Genomic DNA, 22,599 nt, shown 5'->3' with positions numbered 1-22,599 from the left:
CCTCTGTAGGTCAAGCCCATTCTGATACCCAATGCATTCTGGTCCCTCCCCAGCGCTCAGCATTGCCAGCCCAGCCCAGGAAGGAGGCCCTCCATCCCTCACCACCCCCACAAAACATCCATAGGCTCAAGGCTCCCCCTGCAGGGCTCTTTGGGCTCCAGGAATAGTTTGGGTCAGGAGAGACAGGAACAGGAGAACGGAGGCACCTGATCTTCCTGTCTTCTCAGAATCCTTGCCAACTACAATCCCTGGATTTTTTTTTTTTTTCAGCTATTTATCCAGATGGGAAATGTGAGAATTTGTGAGAAAAGTTTAATTTGGGGAGAACATTAGCAGTTCTCGTCATGTTCAGTGACCACTATATAAAGATATGTAATCAAACTGATTTTAATCCCTAAGTTCATAACTATTTTTAAAATTCTCCCTTCTGCATATTCCGTTGCTTCCTTTCTTCTATAAACTGTCTAAGCCCAAGAAATCCAAAAACTTGACATCCAGGAGTATAAGAATTCTTTTACTTTTCCCTTGGATAGCTCACCTAAATAATCCCTCTCAAGTTCTACATTTTCATTCAAAGAGTTGTATTAGCACAAACTAGTTACATCAAAAAAGCCGTTAGATAAGAATTCTTCATATTTTTCTATTCCGAAAGCATCCATATCTAGTTTTAAAAACTTAAGACTGTTTGGGTCTTAGGCTGTCTGGGGTTTTCTTCCCCAGCTTTTCAAGACCAACTCTTCTATTTCAAACTGAAGTTGGCTGTAGACCATTTAACCTAAATATCCGTGGGCCCTCCCCCAACAGGCACAGGGGCCGTACTGTGGCTGCAGGAATTCCCAGCCCTGAGTTCAGCCCATCAGCGGTTGGAGGAATTTGCTTCCTTTCCCCTAAATCTAGGCTGCCCTTGTGACGCTTCGACGAACAAAATGAAGTCGAAGTGACTTTGCGAGAGTTCTGAACCCTGACCTCCAGGTGACTTGCAGCTTCTGCTCTTGGCCTCTTGGGGCTTTGGGCCACCACGTGAAGAAGCCCAGACTGGCCTCCCTGAAGCTGAGAAGCCAGAGAGCCCAGACAAACGCCAGCCCCACACCAGTCATGAGTGAGACCATCACAGACCACCCTCCTCCAAGAGCCATTGGAAAGAGTGACCCCAGGGACAGCAGCCCAAAACTCACCCCTGCTGAGCACAGTAGAAAATGCTGACCCACAGAATCATGAGCAAATGAAATGGCTGTCAGACAGTGAAAGACAAACATCATATGATATTGCTTATATGTGGAATCTTTGAAAGAAAAAGGGGGGGGATACAAACGAACTTATCTGAGGAACAGAAAGAGACTCACGGACTTTGAAAAACGTATGGGTGCCAAAGGTGACAGGTGGGGGTAGGGGGTCGGAGGGATGGACTGGGGGTTTGGGATTACGGGGACCTGCTGTACAGCACAGGGAACGCTACCCAGTATTCTGTGATAATCTCTGTGGGAAAGGAATCTGAAAGAGAAAGGATGTGTGCCTATGTATGTCTGAATCGCTCTGCTATGCAGCAAAAAATTATCACAACCTTGTAAATCAACTCTATTTCAATAAAACTTTAAAAAAAATTTTTTAATCACAAAAAAATGGTTGCTATTTGAAGTCACTAAGTTTTGAGGTGGCTTGTTTTGTAACAACAGATAAGCAACACATCATGCTAAACCATCCCCTTCCAAACTAATACAAAGCTAATTTCTATCCCAAGAAACATTCTTCATTTAGCCACAGCTTTCATTCCTACTAGAGGACTTTCTTACGTACTTTGATGCTGCCTCACTCTGCAGTTCGTAAAGGTTTTGTTTGTGTTAGAAAATTATCAGTCAGAATAAAGTTCCTGCATATTCTTCTGTATATAAACTTCTATGATTTTTACTATAATGACTTCAATTAATTAAGGGAGTTTCTCTAAGATGCTCAAAACTTTTAGAAACACTGCATCACCTTCACAGCAGTGAAGGGCACCACCATTCCCATTTAATAGAAGTGTAAATGCCCACAAAAGGTAAGCACTTTCCCCACGATTACATAAAAGTCCACACAAAGGGAGCTTGCCTGTCCAGAGCTCTCTCCTGTATCTCACTCCACTGTCCATATAAATCCATTTTATATGTCTCAGGTGAGTTTAGTTTCTTCCAAGTATGTCTCCTCAGGTTTCATTTAGCCTGCACCATGCTCACAGAATCCATCAAGCATTTTAATTTGGCATCAACAGGACAGGTTATATTTTCCCCCTTAGGAAAGAGCCGCCACTGCCAAATTTCAGTTCTCATTTCCTGGATCCTCCTCCCATCCTGGAAAACAAACATTATTAACACTGCTCCCTACACAGTGAGACAATACATTTTAAAGGGCTCTCTAACCAAAAAAACCGATATGTATTAAGAAACTGTCATGCTCATTACCTATGGCTCCTGTTTTTAGAGATGGTGCTAAAGACTTGCTTCTATCTTTCTTTCTGTGCAAAATGGAGCATCATTCATCAAACAAACATTTTCAGTTTCTGATCATCGGTTTTTATGACATTCTAAATTCTCTGACTAATAGCTCTAGCCCCCAAATATGTGACAGATCCTGGCACCTGCAGCATCATTCTTCTTTGTGAGTAACTGAGGCAGAACACTGGTTTCAAGCTTAACTAGACATGCACTTGCCATCTCTCAAATGCCAAGTTTCTCATTCACAAAACCCTATGCTCCAAATCTTATTATCTATGGCACTTGAGTCTCAAGTTAGGCTTAAACCACACCCATGGCATCTACCTTCAAGAAAGTCCAGTTTTTCCATCTAGAGGTTTTATAAGCTGGGTTCCAGTTAGAGTTTGAAAGACTCACATTACTGTTGATAAGTACGAATTGCCAATAATATGCTGGTCTCAGCCCCCTCAATTTCGTAGTTCTCCCTTGGGGAACATTAATAACATTTAAGCTTTTGTAGAGCATGTAAGGCTCAGAACTGGGGTTTTTGCTATGCCTTTTCTTTAACAACAATCCTTACTGTTATAAGAAAAGACTCTAACTTAGAAAACCCTTGAAGAAGAGGCTCAGCAGATGCTGAGCCCTCATTCTTGAAGGATCAACAGCTGACTCTAAACGAATTTAACCTCCAACACCAATAACCCTTAATGGTTGCTTGGCAGCATTCTGAGCACTTCCTGAAAACTTCCCTCAAAGACTGAAGCTCTTACTTTACCCCTCCTCCAAGACCAAGCAATTTAATTTGATGGAGAATCATAATCTATTTATTAGAATACAGCCAAGTTAATGATCTAGATCTCCAGGCTGTTAAATTTGGATGAGAGGCCACTATTTAAACAGATGGAGGAGGGATTAAAGATGCAGCACATGCCAGAACTTTTAAACCAGTGAATGTTCAGCAATGAGGAAGAAAAACTCCTCACCTTTTTCTTTTTTAAAAAAAGCAAGAAACAGACTTCTCCTGCATTAAGCCACTTAATGTTGTTCTAAGGCTTGTTATTGCAGCTACCATTACCCTGACAAATACAAACTGTGTGTTTGCATGTATACTCTGAAAACTGCCTGAAGAATATAGAGCCAAATGTTACTGTGATTCTCTCTAGCTGGAGACATTCTGGGTCAAGTTCATTTTCTTCTTTGTGCTAATCTGTGTTTTATACAACAAATGAGTTATCACTTCTGTAAGAAGACACAAAAGTTAAGTGATGATAGTTGTATGTACCTGCAACCTCAGGACAGGACACGTGCAGCCAGAAGCACAACCATCACTTGCAGGCAGTCTATGTGGAGCCAGGAGACCAAGATGTGGGGCCTGGCTCTGACAATGACTGCTTATGTGACCTTGAACTAAGACAGAACACCTGCCTCTCAGGTGGTGGTGTGGATTCGATGAAATCATACAGGAAGAACTATTTTACATAAATAAACACTGTAAGGATGCTATTGGAAACTTAGAAATAATGTGCCCATTTGATATATTTAAGTCCTTCAGCATTCTAAACTGGTTGTAGATATAAGAATGTGCAGCAAACACAGTACCAAAAGGTACCCAGGTTTTCTATCTATATAGACAGAGCATGTAAAACACAATCTGGCAAATTTGCAGTATCTTAACATCCCACTACTGATGAGTGAAAGGGAAATTTCATTATTTTTTTTCTTGCTTATTCTATCTAGATGGGGCATGAACAGATGAATACATGCTTATAAGTTTAGATGGTTTGCTTGGTACCTTACTTTTAACTTGGAAGAGACAAAGCTATAACATCAAAGGATAATAGGAATATAGGCTGCAAATCACATGATTAAAAGTGACTTGTGTCCTTTCCCATTAGACAAAACTCTGCTATTAATTCCTTCCCCCATAATTTGTCTTGGCCAAAATGTAATAAAACTCTCTAACCATATCAAGAAAGAATTAAAGGACTAAAGAAAATGACATAGGTGTTTTTGTGCCATTTCTACAATTTCGAACTTAGGCAGAAGTAAGTTAATTATTTTGATGCAGGTTTCACTAAATACAACACACACATACACACATTTTCCTTCTCTTTCCAAACCACTGTAACTGCTGTTCTTTTGGAAGACTAAGATAATACACCTACTGGTCAAAAAACCACACAATTACACTTCTGAAGTCATAGCTGAAAATCACAGACCTGCAAAATATTTTCATCAATGTATTAGTAATTGATAGGACAGTCATCTTCAACTTCTATAGCAACTCACTTAAAAGAGCCACAGTGGATTTTAATTCTTGATAGACTCGTGATGGTGCCCTCTTTTGATACTACCCCCTTCATTTAATCATTTAACAAGTATCTACTTAACAAGTATCTATTGTGTCATGCCTATTACTATACACCTATGTGTTAGATGCCGGGGACGCAAAGACAAATAAGACAAGATTTCTGAAGGCTGAAGTAGATTACAAAGGCGAATGGAACTTTTCCTCTGTTCATCTTTTTTTTTTTTTTTTTTTTTTGGTCTTTTGTCTTCTTAGGGCCGCACCCAAAGCATATGGAGGTTCCCAGGCTAGAGGTCGATTTGGAGATGCAGCCACAAGCCTATGCCAGAGCCACAGCAACGCACATCTGAGCCACATCTGTGACCTACACCAGAGCTCACAGCAATGCCAGATTCTTAACCCACTGAGCGAGGCCAGGGATCGAACCCGCAACCTCACGGTTCCTAGTCGGATTCGTTTCCGCTGCGCCACAACAGGAACTCCTTCTCCGTTCATCTTGTTCCGCCTCTCCAGAGCTCTCCACACAAGGCCCACGCCCCTCCTCCTGAAACCCTCTCTCTGCATCCCTTCCCGAATGTCACGCTTTCCCAAGTCTCTTCCTGATCACTCTTTCTCAGTGTTCTCTGCCAGCTCCTCTCCTATCAAAGCTCTGAATGTTGGAGCATCCCAGTGCTTGGTCTTGAGCCTTTGTTCCTTCCCTCAGCTCATGGCATCTGTTCCTGCAGCTTCAAAGCCCAACCCACAGCTCTCCTGATTTGGTGTCTGCAGCTCATACTTTTTTCTTCTGAGTTCTAGACTGCCAACTGGACACTATGCCAACGTTTCAAGCTAAGATTAAATCTAAGATAAACGTGTGAGAGATATGTGTGATAGAGATGTAATAGACACATGATTGACATGTGACAGACACAAGATCAACATGACTGACACGTGATCGACAAGCTACAGATACAGGAAACAGATGAATAAAAACAGATGATACATAAAAATTGATGTGTTAAAAGATGATGACATGATAAGACAGATGACAGATACATAGGTAACTGAGGTAGGTGATCGACACGTGACTGACACGTGATAGACGTTTAGAAGGTTTTCAACTTGTTTCAAAATCTTTTCATTGATCAACTAGCAACCAGGAGGTGATCAATGAGGTACATGCCTCCATGAGGGATGTGACTACATTTAAAAGCCACCTCAGGGACATGATGTACTCTCTTCTACTAGATTTCATTTTCCGTTGTTTAAACCAAAGTCCAAGTTTAAACATATTATTTAGAAATAGAAACATTGGGGCTCAAGAGTGGAGGCAGAGCTCCAGGAATCAGGTGCCTCCAGGAATAACTGAAATCGTGCAAAGCAGACTGGCAAACTAGGAGCTTCTCCAGAAAGTTAGAGGCTTGGAGAGAAGCAAAGAGGAATAATGAGGAGAGAGAAAACAAGGCTCTTGGGAGCACTGCTAAAGGGTTGGGGAAAAAGAAGAGAGAAAAGAATCAAGAGGGTGGAGGTCATCTCGAAATCCAGTGAAAGAGGGTGACAAGGAGGTGCCAAAGCAGCAAGTGGGTCAGTGACACAAACCATTAAAGGAGGCCTCATGTAACCACAAGCATCTAAGGGGAGACAGACCACCATGGGGTTAGGGTCAAAGCTTGGTCAGAGCAGAGAGAAGACGCAGGCAGTGAATCGGCTAAAACAGCAGAGAAAGGAAGCAGGGAGGAACGTTACAACAGTCAGTCCACCGATGAGAGCAGAACACAGAGGATAAATCAGGAGCACATGCCGCTGCATACAGAATGTCAAATTTGAGCTCTTTCAATGTGTCCAGTTTTTTCCCCACTTGGCACTAATGAAAACCTAAAGGGTATTTCATCAAATTTTAGACTATAGGCTAACCAAATAATATTGTATTATGAAAATTTAAAGGTCAATTCTGCTTAATAGCAGTGACCAAGTCATGACAGAAAACAAGTGTTTTAACAGAGATTTTAAAAATCCCATTGTGACTCAGAGGTAATGAACCCAAGTAGGATCCATGAGGACGTAGGTTTGATCCCTGGCCTGCTCAGTGGGTTAAGGATCCGGCGTTGCCGTGAGCTCTGGTGTAGACTGCAGATATGGCTTGGATCTGGCTGGGCTGTGACTGTGGTGTAGGCTGGCAGCTACAGCTCTGATTCGACCCCTAGCCTGGGAACTTCCATATGCCGTGGGTACGGCCCTAAAAAGACAAACACACACACAAAAAAAAACCTATGTAAAACTGCAAGAATCTAATTTCTGAATTTAAAAAACAATAAATGTTTCTCTTACTTAATAAAACTGAAAACTACAGCATCATGGATTTTACAGCTGCAGACGGAGCCCACTGATTTATTTTCTAACAAGCGCACAACAAAGACCTGGGAAGTGCCAGAGGGCTGCAATGGGACTATTAGTGATGTAACCAGCCACCAGGGTCCCTTGAGCAAGTAACAGGCCAAAGTCTGGGGGGACTGACACATCAAATATGTCCAAAATCCTTCATTTCATGATAATACTTAAAAAAACAAATTGATCACCTTTGGAAGATACTAGGAAACCTGAAGATACTAAGGAAGATACTAAGAAACTCCTGATTTTGAAGATGGATAATAAACAAAGGGAAAGACTCCGGGGTTTATCCTGCCATTCCTTTACAAACAGTTCCTTAGAGTAACCAAAGAACTGACGAGGCAAAAGTCTTCTTTATAGAAGCATTTCAGTGAATCAACAAAGAATGATAGAATTACAGTATTATTTTGCAATTGAAATAAATGATGTAGGTCAGGATTGGCAAATGACGACCAATAGGCCAAACCTAATCTGGTAAATATAGTCCAACAGGCCAAACCTAACCTGGGAAATACAGTCCAACAGGCCAAACCTAATCTGGTCAACACAGTTTTACAGGAACAGAGTCAGGCCCACTCCTTGACCTACTGCCTGAGGCTGCTACCTGCAATAACAGAGACAAATGGCCCTCTGTGCCCAAAACACTCATTGTCTGGCCCTTTACAGAGAGAGTTTGCCAGCCCCTGATCTAGACAATGATTATCACAAGTTGCTAAAACGGCTGGGCACAGAGCAGATGGAGTTCATAACGGATGGATCCAGCTGACAACCCCTGTTCACAGGTCAAACGGAACCTCACAAAGGGGGGTCTGGCAGATGTGTCCCCTGATGTCCTGCAGTGGAAAGTACACACCTGACCCCACCCCTGGAGTCTTCTTGCAAAAAAAAAAAAAAGGAGAATTTGTCAAAACTCTGGTTGTAATGACCAGTTCACAGGAAATAAAGGGGACAGAAAAATTAAGCTATATCAGGGAGATTTAATTAGCAAAAATTCACACTGTGGGAAACTCTATAGGCAAAGAATCTGGTTTCTTTAGTAAATTGCAAGGGGGGGGGAGGTGAACCTATAGATCGAAGGAGGCCTAAGACAGGAGTTCCCATCCCGGCTCAGCAGAAATGAATCTGACTAGTTCAATCCCTGGCCTTGCTCTGTGGGTTAAGGATCGGCATTGCCCTCAGCTATGGCGTAGGTCGCAGACTCGGCTTGGATCTGACATTGCTGTGGCTGTGGTGTAGGCTGGGAGCTGCAGCTCCGATTAGACCCCTGGCCTGGGAACCTCCATGTGCCACAGGCACAACCCTAAAAAGGAAAAAAAAAAGAAAAGAAAAAGAGGCCTAAGACATTTATCAACTAAATGCATGTATCTTCCTTATTGGGATTCTGATTCCACACAAAAACTGGGAAAAAAAAAAAATTTGCAAGACAATGGGGAAAATCTGAATACTGATCAGATATTTGATGACAGAATGATGTTTTCTGATGTGATAATAGCACTGTGGTTATACTTTTGAAAAAGGCTAGTCTCCTTATTGTTTTAAGGATACACCCTGATGTATTCACTGATGAAATAATACGGCATCTGGGCCTTGTTTAAAATAATCTGATGGGGAGGGAGGGGGGCAGACAAATGAAGCTAGATTGGCCATATGTTGATCATTGTTAAGGCTTGGTGATTAGTAAACAGAGAGTCACTCTACAATTTTCTCCATTTTTGAATATGTTTAAGGTTTTTCCATAATAAAAAGACAAAAATAAAACCCATCAGCAAAGCTTTCTGCCTCTACTTATGTTTCTCCTGCTGCCCATCCACCGTATATATCTGTTCCCAAACCACATACTTATCACCTCCAAGGAAGGTACAGTTCAAGGTGGCACCCAAGTAACTCAGCTGTGACAGCCCCTGATGATAAACGCTGCTGAAGGAACACCGGGGGGTGGGGACACTATGGAAAACATTGTGGAAGTGATGTTACACCTTCCCGGGCTCTGCCTTCCCACCCCTGAGTATTCTTGTACATTGCAGTGAACACACCCCGATATTCTACTTTCCTCCTACGGAGGAGATTTCCTTTCTCTAAGTGGCCCTGATGTACCCCACCTTATAACCCAGATTCCACTGCCTATTTCATAACTCCATGCAAGAGACTCGGCCGCCACTCCACCCCCCGGGGGCCCTTTACTTCCGCGGTGACTTCAGCTGCCCACCTCCTGCTCCCATCCTCACCCCAGGCTCTCCTAGACTCCTGCTCACTGGTTGTTAACAACCCCACACTCACGTCCGCCCAGTGCTCATCCCTCTGCTACACAGCTTCCCTGGTACCTCCAGCTGCCCACTGTGGGGCCAGAGGATGGAAGAGCCAGGCAACACGTCCACAACCAGGGATCCATGGCAATAACCGCAATGAAAAGGATGTCTAAAAGGCAAGGGGAAAAGTGGGATTACATAGAGCCAAAAACCTTCTGCCCAGCAAAGGAAACAATCCGCAGAGTGAAAGGACAACCTACAGAAGGGAGAAAACATTGGCAAACCATACGTCTGATAAAGGGTTAAGAGCCAAAATATATTAAGAACTCCCTCAACTCAGCAAAAAATTAATAACCTGATTTACTAATAGGCTAAGAACTTGAAGAGACATTTCTCCAAGGAAGATATACAAATGGCTAACAGGTTAAAAAAAAAAAAAAAGGTCAACATCATTAACCATCAGGAAGCAAAAATCAAAACCACAGCGTGATATCACTTCACACCTGTCAGGTCAGGATAGCTACTATCAAAAAATCAGGGAATTTCCTGGTAGTACAATGCATTAAGGATACAGTGTTGGCACTGCAGTGGCTTAGGTTTAATCCCCAGCCTGGGAATTTCTGTGGCTATAGGCACCGCCAAAAAAAAATAAAAAAATACCAAGAGTTGGAAAGGACATAGAGAAACTGGGACCCCTGAACACTGTTGGCAGAAATGCAAAATGATGCAGCTGCTATGGAAAACATAATGGAGGTAACATTACAAGATCCAGCAATCCCACTTCTGGGTATTTATCCAAAATAACTGAAATCAAGACCTCCAAGAGATACTAGCATTCCGTGTTCACTGCAGCACTATTCACAATAGCCAATATGTGACACTAAACGTCCACTGATGGATAAAGGGATTTTTTAAATGTGGTATGTATATACAATGGAATACTATTCAGCCATAAAAAAATAAAATGGAAATCCTGCCATTTTCAGCAACATGGATGAACCTTGAGGACATAATGTTAAGTGAAATAAGACAGTCACAGAAAGACAAACAATGCATGATTCTACATATACGAAGTATCCAAAGCAGTCAAAATCATAGAATCAAAGAGTAGTTATGGTGATTGCCAGGGTTTGAGGGGGGAGAAAAGTGAATTATTAATCAATCAGCAAAGAGTTTCAGCTCAGCCAGATGAATAAGTTCTAGAGATCGGCTGAATGACACTGAATCTATGGTCAACGATAACGTGTTACACACTTAAATTGTCAAGAGGGTAGGTCACATCTTAAGTGTTCTTCTACAAATTTTTTTTTTAAATGGGTTCTTTTATTACTGAACAAAATGCAGAGGCAAACTGTGAAGATGAAATTGAGGCATAGCAATGCTGAAGGAAACCAACGTGGGGGGGACCAGCTTACTGTTTACCACCTCAAACAGCCTAACAGCATAAATGAATAGGTTTTGACATCAGATAAAGAAATGGTATGTTTCAATCCCTGAAATTTTTAAAACATTCTAATGATCACATTTAGGCAAAAAAAAGTTAAGGTTTTTTTTTTTTTTTTTTTAGATCTGTGTTGGTTGTTTTGTTACTGTTGTCATGTTGCTGTTACTTTATTGCTGCCTGAACTAAAGTGTGAGGATTAGGATGGGGAGGAAGGTCACTCCAAAGAGATTCTGTGAATCTCTGACACAGAGATTCCGAGAAGTGTCTGACACAGAGAGCTCTGCTGGGGGTGGACATTGCTGAGTCACTGCCACCCCCACTCTCACCTTTTAAGGTTATTTTCTGAAAGAATGCAGTGGCAACACTGTGGGCAGTCTGACATTTAATAAATAACCTACTGTGATAAGGACATCTTAGGACATAAATCCCTAATTTGGGCCACAATAATTTTTGGTTAAACCAATCCCAGCTTTCTCTAACGATGGAGCTCTGGGAGCTTGAGTCAGTCCCTTGAGAAGATCACTTAACCTTTCTGTGGCATGGCTTTTTCACCTGAGAAATTAAGATTCTGGACTTGATGGCTAAAGACCTTCCTATTCCAACATTACAGGGATCCAGGAATAGGGACAGCCTTTCCATCGGTACCGGGGTATCAGCAGTAATTCAAATGACAGCTGAGAGCATTTCCGTCCCCACAAAGCAAAGCACCCGTAACACTCTTTCTTACTATTCAAGGTTCATTAGGTCCCCCTAAATGTTCTTCTTAGGGCCTGACACATACATCTAAGCAGCTTATAGATATTAACTGTTGCTAATGTAAATTACGTCTAAGGAAAGCAAATTGCTGTATTACAATATTAAAATACATGGTGATGATCATGCCTTTATAATGCACTGGTACTCTGAGGGCAAAAAATTGTGGGTTTGAATCCCAACTCCACCAATCACTAATTCTGTGATCCTGACTGTGTTATTTAAAATGTTTGAGTCTCTGTCTCTCGATTTAATATGAAGGTAGTACTGACCTCACAGGTTATTTAGAAAGGTTAATAAGTAAAAATAACCAATGTAACACGCCCAGTTAAACAAACATTAGTTCCTTCTCTGCTGGCCAGTTCTGATCATTAAATTCTTCTAGGCATTCCTGATCTCTATGTCATTTCTGGTTTCATCCTGGATCTCCGGTCATAATATACCCTTGGCTTTTATGCGTAATTGACAAAGGCTCTCTCCTTGACCAAACACTTGAATCGGGCTTCTCTGAGATCTCAGCTCAAGGAAGCCTCAACCTTGGCCCCTGAGAACTGTAACTTTCAGCACCAACAAAGTCATCCACCCATGACACCAAGAGATGAGCAAACACTAGTAGCATAGTTTCTACCAGCTCAAGGCCATGGTCCCAGAATGATGACCCCAGCTTGAACATTATTTACTGAGCCAACATTTGCAGAGTGCCTCTTGTGTGCCAGGGACCACATATCTAATAACAAGCAAGACACTGCCACCTTCCTCAGAGAACTTCCTCCCAATCCAGTGACAGGAACCAGCTGTTTACAAAATACAGCAGTTACAAGGCAGGGAGACACATACCGGTGGCATCTCAATGTTCAAGTACCCGGTGGTGTAACTTAGTGTAAAAAGTTATCCTTCTTGACTTCCACTGAAAAACCATGAACTGCAAAGCAGGAACAAGCTCCATGGGCCCAAGCACAATGCCTTACATTGTGCAGCATTTGTAAGTTCATCAAAGCTTTTGATATACATGCTGTTATTGGCTATTCTTTCTTATTTGGATGAAACATAGTATATAGCACCTTAGAATTTAGAAACAATTTTCATTATCCAGATGTCTAAAAGGTGGCCACTAGTGTCCCTTATATGTAGTTCAATACTTATAACTCTTTCAAGGCTCTTTTTTTTTTTTTTTAAAAGCCACACCCACAGCATATGGAAATTCCCAAGCTAGGAATCAAATCGGAGCTACAGCTGCTGGCCTTCGCCACAGCCACAGCAATGTCAGAAGCAAGCCTGTCTGCGACCCCTACACCACAACTCACCAGAACACCGGATCCTTAACCCACAGATGAGGGCTGGGGATCGAACTCTCATCCTTACTGATACTAGTCGGGTTCATTACTGCTGAGCCACAACGGGAACTCCTCAAGGCTTACTTTGTGTCTACAAATCTACAAAATAGGAATTTCAGAAAAAGAAAAATAGGGGAAGATTTTCTTTCATATGTTCCTATAAAGTCACTGATTTCTTCTTTTTTGTTATTCAGTGTACTATAAATATTCATTCATGAATGTAATACCCTGAATTTAAAAAAAAAACTGTGTCTCAAAATGTTACAGGCTCTACTTTTGAGCTTCTATTAATCCAAAATCAATGCCTATCAAAAACACACATGTAAGGAGAGTTCCCATCGTAGCTCAGCGGAAATGAGCCTGACTAGCATCCATGAGGATGCAGGTTCAATCCCTGGCCTCACTTAATGGTTTAAGGATCTGGCATGGCCGTGAGCTGTGGCACAGGTTGCAGACGTGGCTTGGAACTGGTGTTGCTGTGGCTGTGGTGTAGGCCAGGAGCTGTAGCTCTAATTCGACCCCTAGCCTGGGAGCCTCCATATACCCTAAAAAGACAAAAAACAAACAAACAAAAACAAAAAACAAACAAAAAAAACCCACACACACACATACTTAAGGACATACAATATTGGTTCAATACAATATTGGTTGTTTACCACAGGGGCATATATAAAAATAAATTACCGCTAATAATTAAAAGATTTCTCCAACAATATACAGGGTAAATGCTGGTATATCAGAGTAGGTAAATGTAATTTCTGTGTATCTAACAATTTTTTCAAATACTTAATTTTTTAAAGCAGTTTAAGATTCAGAGCAAAATTGAGGGTAAGGTACCAAGATTGCTCATATCCACCTCTTGGCCCCCCACACTTGCAGGGACACCCCGCCACATGATCAACATCACTCATCTGAGCAGTACATTTGCTACAATTGACGAATACTACCTAATAATTTTTAAAAGCTAGTTGCAATACTGATTTCTACTTCTTATAACATAATGAAAAGTATTAGGTCCAAAAGAAACCAAATAAAAAAAATTTTTTTAATGTGAGAAAAAAGAAGGTATACATGTATGTGTGACTGGGTCACCTTACTGTACAATAGAAAATTGGCAGAACACTGTAAACCAGCTATAATGGAAAAAAATAAAAATCATTATTAAAAATTAATTAATTTAAACATAAAATAAAACAAAAGAAACTAGCATTAAAAATTAAACATTGTGTCATTTCATTTAAAAAAACTAAAAAAATAATTTGACACCAATAAGTCAAATTTTGTGTTTTCCAAATAAAAAGGTTGTTCTTAATATTCTACAAATTACAAATAAAGATCTACACTAAGTCATTATCAAATTTTTTATAAAAATTGACATATATTTATAATTTATTTTATGTAAGAAATAATTTTAAAAACTGACTCAAAAGAAAGTACTCAAAAGACCAAAATTATAATAACACTATTATAGGTCATTTTATCCTCTAACACAAGACAGATAAGCCTCTTAGCCACAGGTGCATATTGAGAAAAATTTCCCTAGTTTGAATTTTGCAAGATGATTTTTTTTAACTTTTCCTGTCTAATCATTATATCAGAGACTCCTTGATTATTCTAAGAAAAGATTCGAATCTAGAGAACAAAATTGCATGATCACATATCCTTTTGCCAACTTAGATCAAACAAAGTAATGACCCTAAGGATGCCTTTGGGTCACTAAAGAATGAAGAATGAGAGTAGTTTGTATCAGACCTACGGTCCCATGAAGAAGGGGTGGATAAAATTTACCAAAGCAAAAAACTGTTTTAAGTTCTTTTTTTTTTTTTTCTTTTCTAGGGCTGCTTCTGTGGCATATGGAGGTTCCCAGGCTAGGGGTCAAATAGGAGCTGTAGCCGATGGCCTATGCCAGAGCCACAGCAACACGGGATCCGAGCTGCATCTGCAACCTACACCATAGCTCATGGCAACACCGGATCCTTAACCCACTAAGCAAGGCCAAGGATCGAACCCGCAACCTCATGGTTCCTAGTTGGATTCGTTAACCACTGCTCCATGACGGGAACTCCACTGTTTAAGTTCCTAAAGAGCAACCATGACTTGAGAGACTAAGTTGCTGAAGAGAAGGCAAAGGCACTAAGGTGGGCCTGACATTCTCCACCACTTTGACACCAATTTCTATGCAGACCTGGGGGCCAGAAGGACAAGAAGCAAGCAACAGCTCACTGTGGTATGTGCTCAAAAACTAGAGTTCAGGGAGTTCCCTGGTGGCCTAGTGGTTAAGGATCCGGCATTGTCACTGCCATAGCTTGGGTTCCATCTCTGGCCTGAGAACTTTCACATGCCATGGGTATGGCCAAAAAATAAATAAATAAATAGAGTTTGGGTTTACCAAAGTGGACTTGGACTGGAAGAGCCAAGATCCAAAAGAAAAGAGAAGTGCAGAGAAGCAAGACCAACATTCTACATAATATTTTCCTTCAGGATTTTTAAGTTTCACAACATGAGAAGCCAGAAAACCAAAGACAGTGGCATACATGAGGTTAAGATACTAAGCAGGTGAAGTCAGCCATACAATGAGACACCAACATCAAATGCTTTCACTGACGTGTGGAATCTGAAAAAAGGACAGACGGAACTTCTTTGCAGAACAGATGCTGACTCACAGACATTGAAAAACTTACGGTCTCCGGAGGAGACAGTTTGGGGGGTGGGGGGATGTGCTCGGGCTGTGGGATGGAAATCCTGTGAAATCAGATTGTTATGATCATTATACAACTACAGATGTGATAAATTCATTTGAGTAATAAAAAAAATGGGAAAAAAATAAGATACTAAGCAGAAGAGTTGCCATTGTGGCTCAGAGGAAACAAAACTGACTAGTATCCATGAGGACACAGGTTTGATCCTTGGCCTCACTCAGTGGGTTAAGGATCCGGCATTGCCATGAGCTGTGGTACAGATCACAGATGCGGCTCAGATCTGGCATTGCTACAGCTCCAATTCAACCCCTAGCCTGAGAACCTCCATATGCCGCAGGTACAGCCCTAAACAGACAAAATTAAAAAAAAGAAAAGAAGATACTAAGCAGAGCTTTTGATTTGTAGGACTGAGGAAAAAGAAAGTAGAGCTGGGCTTGCCAAGAAAGAAGGCCTCAGGTTTTCAGTTGGGCTCTCTAAAAAGCTATGCGCCAGGAATTAAGGAAAACCAAAGTAAAATACTCTTCAAAAAGAACGAAACTCAGAATCAAGTATTCTCAATCCTTCACTGAATCTAAATAGGCAGCCCCTACCTCTGTTTCCAAAAGAAAACCAAATGCACTCTGAAGGAAGACATTATTCAGAGCTTCTGCAGTTTTTTCAAATACACTGTCTAACAGTCCATCAAAAATATCTTGCTACATAGCAACATAGATACAACTAGAGATTATCACACTAAGTGAAGTAAGTCAGAAAGAGGACAAATATCATATGACATCACTTATATGTGGGATCTAAAATATGGCACAAATGAACCTATCTACACAACAGAGAAAGAGTCACAGACATGGAGAACAAGCTTGTGGTTGCCAAAGGGGAGGGGGAGGAAGTAGAATGGATGGGGAACTGGGGGTTGGTAGATGCAAACTACTATATTCAGAATGGATAAACAAGGAGTCCTGCTGTATAGCACAGGGGTCTACATGTCTAACCTCTTGGGACAGACCATGATGGAAAGTAATATTTTTTTTAAAAATGTATATATATGTATGACTGAGTCACTTTGCTGTACAGCAGAAATTGGCACAACATTGTAACCCAACTATACTTTAATAAAAAATAAAAAACATGAGAGTTCCTGTTGTGGTTCAGTGGGTGACAAACCCTACTAGTATTGATGAGGGTGAGGGTTCGACCCCCGGCCTCCATCAGTGGGTTAAGGATCCAGCACTGCAGTGAGCTGTGGTGAGGTCACAGATGCAACTGGGATCTCTTGTTGCTATGGCTGTGGCGTAGCCCGGCAGACGTAGCTCCAATTCGACCCCTAGCCTGGGAACTTCCACATACCACAGGTGCGACCCGAAGCAAAATTAGTAAATAATAACAAAAAATACCATTCTGGCGGACAAGACCAAATGACAAACTGGGGCAGAGGAGTGTGGAGGAGGGAAGGGGGGACATAAGACAAAGTGACCCACTGGTGATCCAAGGACTGAAGCTATTAGACTATGACAACCTGTGCAAGAAAATAAGATGATTAAAAGGACTGTGATTAACATGTGCAAGAAAATAAAATGACAAGTGAAGAATTTCACCACAGAACTGGAATCTATTTTAAATAGGAAAATAAGAATCAAATAAAGATTGTAAATCTCGGAGTTCCCGTCGTGGCGCAGTGGTTAACGAATAAAAAAACCAATATCTAGAATAGACTCACTTTGATGTGATAGAGTGAAGAGGCTGGTAGAAAAATCCTCTCCCCAGAAAGCAACTAAAAGCTGGTCAAAACCATCCAATACAATCATCTCAGCATTCTGGAAGTTTCAGCACGCAGCAAACTGAGATGCTGAACTCTGGGTGAGATGAACACTGAGTTCTGTAGTGCTCTTGCCTGGGGCTGCTCCCATCACCCTGTGCCCCCTTCAGCATGCTGGTTCAACCAGGGCACAGCCAACCATGGGAAACAGCAGCTTCACTGCCAGCTGTCAAGGAAGTTCATTTGATATGATTCGTTGCTGTTTAAAGTGTTGACCTCTGTTATAAGCTAATAGAGACAGTAGCTCCACCAGCCTAAGAAAACAATTCTGTTGGAAACAAACTACAGACAGAGTGCTCCAGAAGTTCAGACAGCAAAGGGAGGCTTGAAACTGTTTTCACATAGTCTGGGTTAAGCAGAGGCTGAGCACCTTCATAGTAGAGACTAGTGTTTAAGACTCTAACCCACTCAAGGTAAACAGAGCCTGAATACATGCAAAGAGAAGAAAAGCATGCCCAGGGAAGTAAAAACAAGGGCAAACTGGAAAATAGCTTGAACTCTGAGTGGCCTCCCCAGGTCACATGCAGATCTGTCCACAGAGGGTGGAAGCCCTAATGGCTTGAGATATCGGAGTACAACTTCTAATCAATCTTTGGCTGAACCTCCAGCTATACAGATACAGGAAAGATCTCTAAAATAAACAATCAACTGACCAAAACTATGCTTCAAAAACCAAGCTATTCCTAGATAAACAAAACTGAGAGAATTCGTTCTTAGCAGACCTGCCTTACAAGAAATACTAAAGGAAGTCCTTCAAGCTGAAAGAAAATGACAACAGATATTAACTACACCATGGAGAAATGAAAAATATTCCAAATGCTAAATAAGTAGTAAATATAAAATATTCTATTCTCTTATTTTCTTTAAAACCCATAAAATTATAGAAAGCAGTAATTATACACTACTGAACTTGAAATATATAGAGAAGCAATTGTTTATTTTGGTAGTATATCTAGATATAATACATATTGCAATAACACACAGGCAGGAGGAAAAGGATATATATTTGAACAAAGTTTCTATATTTCACTGGAAATAAATAATGTTAATCTGAAGTACACTTCTACAAAATAAGTATTGTGATTTCTAGAGCAACGACTAAGAAAATAACAACAACAACAAAAAGGTATATTTTAAAATCAACAGACAAATTAAAGCATCCCACTAAAAACTAGTTAACACAGGAGTTCCCGTCGTGGCTCAGCAGAAACAAATCTGACTAACATCCATGAGGACGCAGGTTCAATTCCTGGCCTCGCTCAGTGGGTTAAGGATTCAGTGTTGCTGTGAGCTGTGGTGTAGTCACAGACTCGGATCTGGTATTGCTGTAGTTGTGGTGTAGGCCAGCAGCTATAGCTCTAATTCAACCCCTTGCTTGGGAATCTCCATAAGCTGCAGGTGCAACCCTAAAAAGAAAAAAAAAGAAAGAAAGAAAGAAAGGAAAAAAAACCTAGTTACCACAAAAGAAAGAGGTCAAGGAGAAATAGAGGTATGAAATTGAGGCAAATGGCAGATATAAAACCATATCAACAGTTACACTAAATGTGAATGGACTAAACATTCCACTCAAAAATCAGAGATTGCCCAACTGGAAAAAACAGCACAACTGAACTAGACACTGTCTATAAGTGTCACACTTCAGTTCTAATATACAAATTGACTGGAAGTCAAAAGAGAGAAAGACGAAATTATGTAAATAGAAACTGGAAAAAAAATGAATGAGCCAGAAAACAATAGGAAAAAAAAAAATCACTGAAATCAAAACATTGGTTTATAAAGGAAAAACTAACAAAAACTGACAAACCAAATAAGTTCATTAAGCTTCTGTTAGCTTAAGAAGACATAAATTGTCAAATTATCAAATTATACACAGAGAGATCCCACAGAAATTAAAAGGCATATAAAAGATTATAAACAACTTTATGTCCACAAATTAGACAACTTAGACGAAATTTTAAAATTCCCCAAAAAACCACCAAAATAGACTCACAAGAGAAAATCTGAATAGACTTATACGAGGATAAAATCTGAATTTGAAAATAAAAATCTTCCTACAAGGAAAAGCCGAAGGCCGTATGGCCTCACTGGTGAACTCTACCAAAAATTTAAATAAATTTTCTACAAAATAAGTATTGTGATTTCTAGAGCAAATAAAGAAATAAAGCCCATTCTTCACAGATTCTTTCAGAAAATAAAGGAAGAGAACACTTTTCAATTCACTCGACAAATCCAGTATTGCCTTGCTTTCAAAGCCAGATAAAGCTATCAGAAGAAAACTATAGAGCAATATCTTCATGAATAAGGACACAAAAATTCTTTTTAAAAAGGCTAGTAGACTGAATTTAGCAATACAATAAAGGGATTATATAGCTGGGACAAGTGAGATTTAACCCAGGAAAAGATTAGTTGAAAATTCAAAAACTAACACAATAAACTATGCAGTAAGTATAATATTAATAAAAGAGAAATAATTAATCAAAGGAAAAACACATGATCATCTCAATACATGCAGAAAATTATTTAACAAAATCTAATACCCACTGATAATTTTTTACAACTCTTTAAGTTTAGCAAGGGTCTTTCTCAACCTAACAAAAAATAATCCCCGAGGGAAACACAGACTCGTAATAAGGAATGAAGAGAAATGGTGAATATAAATGAATAGTGATGCTATAAAATAGCAATAATAATGTGTCGTGAGGTTTTATTCATATTAAATTAAATGGTAGCAACAGTAAATTAAAATAAATGACAGCAACAGTACAAAAGAGAGCAGGGGATTTATTGAGTTTAAGTATTCTCAGAACCATGCATTATGAGGGAAGTGGTTAAAGTGTCAATTTAGAGTAAATTCATAAGTAAGGTATCAATTTAGAGTAAATTCATAAGTGAATGTTGTAATCTCTAGGATAATGAATAAAAGAATAACAACAGGATACACAACTAACAAGTCAATAAAGAAGAAAACAATATTAAATACTAATCTAAAATGCAAAAAAGCGAAAGAACAGATCAGATCATTAAAAAACAAACAGTAAAATGGTAAATTTAAAATCAAATATATTATCAATGTAAATGGACTAGTAGATACTACAAAGATTGTCAGATGAGATTTAAAAAATCCAAAATCCCACTCTGTCACAAGACATGTTTCTTTGAAAACTCCATCTTGTCCTTCTTTACTTTATCCCATCTTCCTGCTTGAAACACAGTAAATGACTTAAGCTTAAGAACTGTTATGTGCCTAGAGGTCAGAGTAAGAGCTTAACCTTTTACCCCCAAAGTGGCTTTTAAAATAGTAAAAGAACTTATATAATAGTAAACAAACCTTGTATCATCCACCCATAGCCATTCCTCACTTGATCTCATCTAAAGAGCACAATAAAAGCAGTGTGGTTTCTTGAGGCAGGGCTCTTGGTCCCTGAGACCTTAAGTCTCCCAGTTTCCACCTTTACTTAAGATAAATGTTTCACGGAGTTCCTGTCGTGGCGCAGTGGTTAACGAATCCGACTAGGAAACATGAGGTTGAGGGTTCGGTCCCTGCCCTTGCGTGTTAACGATCCGGTGTTGCCGTGAGCTGTGGTGTAGGTTGCAGATGTGGCTCGGATCCTGCGTTGCTGTGGCTCTGGCGTAGGCTCTGATTCGACCCCTAGCCTGGGAACCTCAATATGCCGTGGGAGCGGCCCAAGAAATAGAAAAAAAAGACCAAAAAAAAAAAAAAAAGATAAATGTTTCTGTGTTTTGTTTTATGTTAACTTTTTTCCTTAAGTTCCACAGCACCTGCTCTTCAGCCCCATCCTGCTGAGCTGGCCCCGGCACCACTCCATGCCGCTTACAAAAGAAACAACTCAAAAATAAAGGTCTGAAAAGCTAAAGTATAGAAAAAGATATACCACATAAACACTAACCAAAGAAAGTTACACTAATATCACACAAGTAGACTATAAGTCAAGAACCATTACTAGAACTAAAGAGACATTTAATAATAATAAAAGAGTCTAATACAATAAGGATATATAACAAATTACAAATTTGTATGTATCCAATAACATATCCTCAAAAGATACTGGAAAAAAAACTAATAGAATTAAAAAGGAACATATAAAAATTCATCATCAGAATGAGAGATTTAGCTTATCTTTCTCAATAATTGACAGAATAGACATAAATTTAAATCTATGGATAGAAAGTTTGATAAATACAACTAATAAATCTGATCCAATCTACAGATACAGAATAACTACAGAACAAACTGTACAGTCATAAAGTGTTCATGTATCAATTACCAAATGTGACCATATTCAGGCTATAAAGCAAGTCTCTAAAATATCAAAAGACTAAAATCCTTATAGCACGCTATTTGATAATAATGGATTAAGCTAGAAATCCATTTTTAAAAGATCATTAGAATATTCCAAATACTGGAGGTTAAGCAATGAGTCTAAGTAACCTATGAGTCAAAGAAAAACAAACACAAATGGCTTTTTTTTTTTTTTTTTTTTTTTTTTTGTCTGTGCCCACGGCATACAGAAGTTCCTGGGCCAGGGATCGAACTGACACCACAGTAGCAACCCAAGCCACAGCAGTGACAATGCCAGACCCCTAACCTGCTGAAGCACCAGGAAACTCTAAAACAGCCATTTCTGAAATATCTTGAGAAGAAAACTAATAATATGACATCAAAACTTGTAAGATGCTATTAAAAACCATGGTTTAAAGGTAAATGCGGAGCTTCGAATGCATATATTTGAAAAGCAAACTGAAAATCAGTAATCTAAGTATTCTCACAAAGTTAGAAAAACCACATCTAATTATAGCCCAAAAAATATGAAACTTGACAAAAGAAGAAAGGGAAAATCTATATAGGTCTATACTTGATATAATTGCATCCATAATTTAAAAATTTCCTATACAGAAAACTCAAGTCTTAGACAACTTTACTAATGAATTTTCTATCAAACGCTGAAGGAAGACAAAACCAATCTATTCCAGAGAACTGGACCAATAACGGAAACACTTCCCAATTGATCTTATAAAACCAGCACAAAACCAAAACCTTGAAACCAAAACAAGGCAAGTTCACTACACAAAAAGAAAATTACAAGCTAATCTCTCCCATAAACACAGATATAATATTCTTCAACAAAATATTAGGAGTTCCCATCATGGCGCAGTGGTTAACGAATCT

At 39.7% G+C, this 22,599-nt stretch overlaps 1 protein-coding gene across 4 annotated transcripts in view; it reads right to left on the bottom strand.

Moving 5' to 3' along the window:
- Window positions 1–22,599, bottom strand: part of RNF182 (ring finger protein 182) — a 56,040-nt gene that overhangs the window by 16,062 nt on the left and 17,379 nt on the right. The window contains exon 3 of one of the 4 annotated variants that reach the window (XM_084967407.1): window positions 9,400–9,537. The exons of 2 other annotated variants lie outside the window; for them this stretch is intronic. The gene's annotated coding sequence lies outside the window, so the exon portion shown is untranslated. Of the gene's footprint in view, window positions 1–2,085; window positions 2,325–9,399; window positions 9,538–22,599 lie in introns of those variants that run through there. One more of the 4 variants, XM_084967408.1, reaches the window with a different exon arrangement.

The sequence above is a fragment of the Sus scrofa genome, chromosome 7, assembly GCF_054392235.1.
Source record: "Sus scrofa isolate SSC_HxYL_T2T_F1_AM1 chromosome 7, Sscrofa_HxYL_maternal_Yorkshire_Landrace_v2.0, whole genome shotgun sequence".
In the NCBI taxonomy this organism is placed as follows: Eukaryota; Metazoa; Chordata; class Mammalia; order Artiodactyla; family Suidae; genus Sus; species Sus scrofa.
The sequence above is the reverse complement of the archived record's forward strand: the minus strand, read 5'-3'. Positions and strand labels throughout refer to the sequence as shown.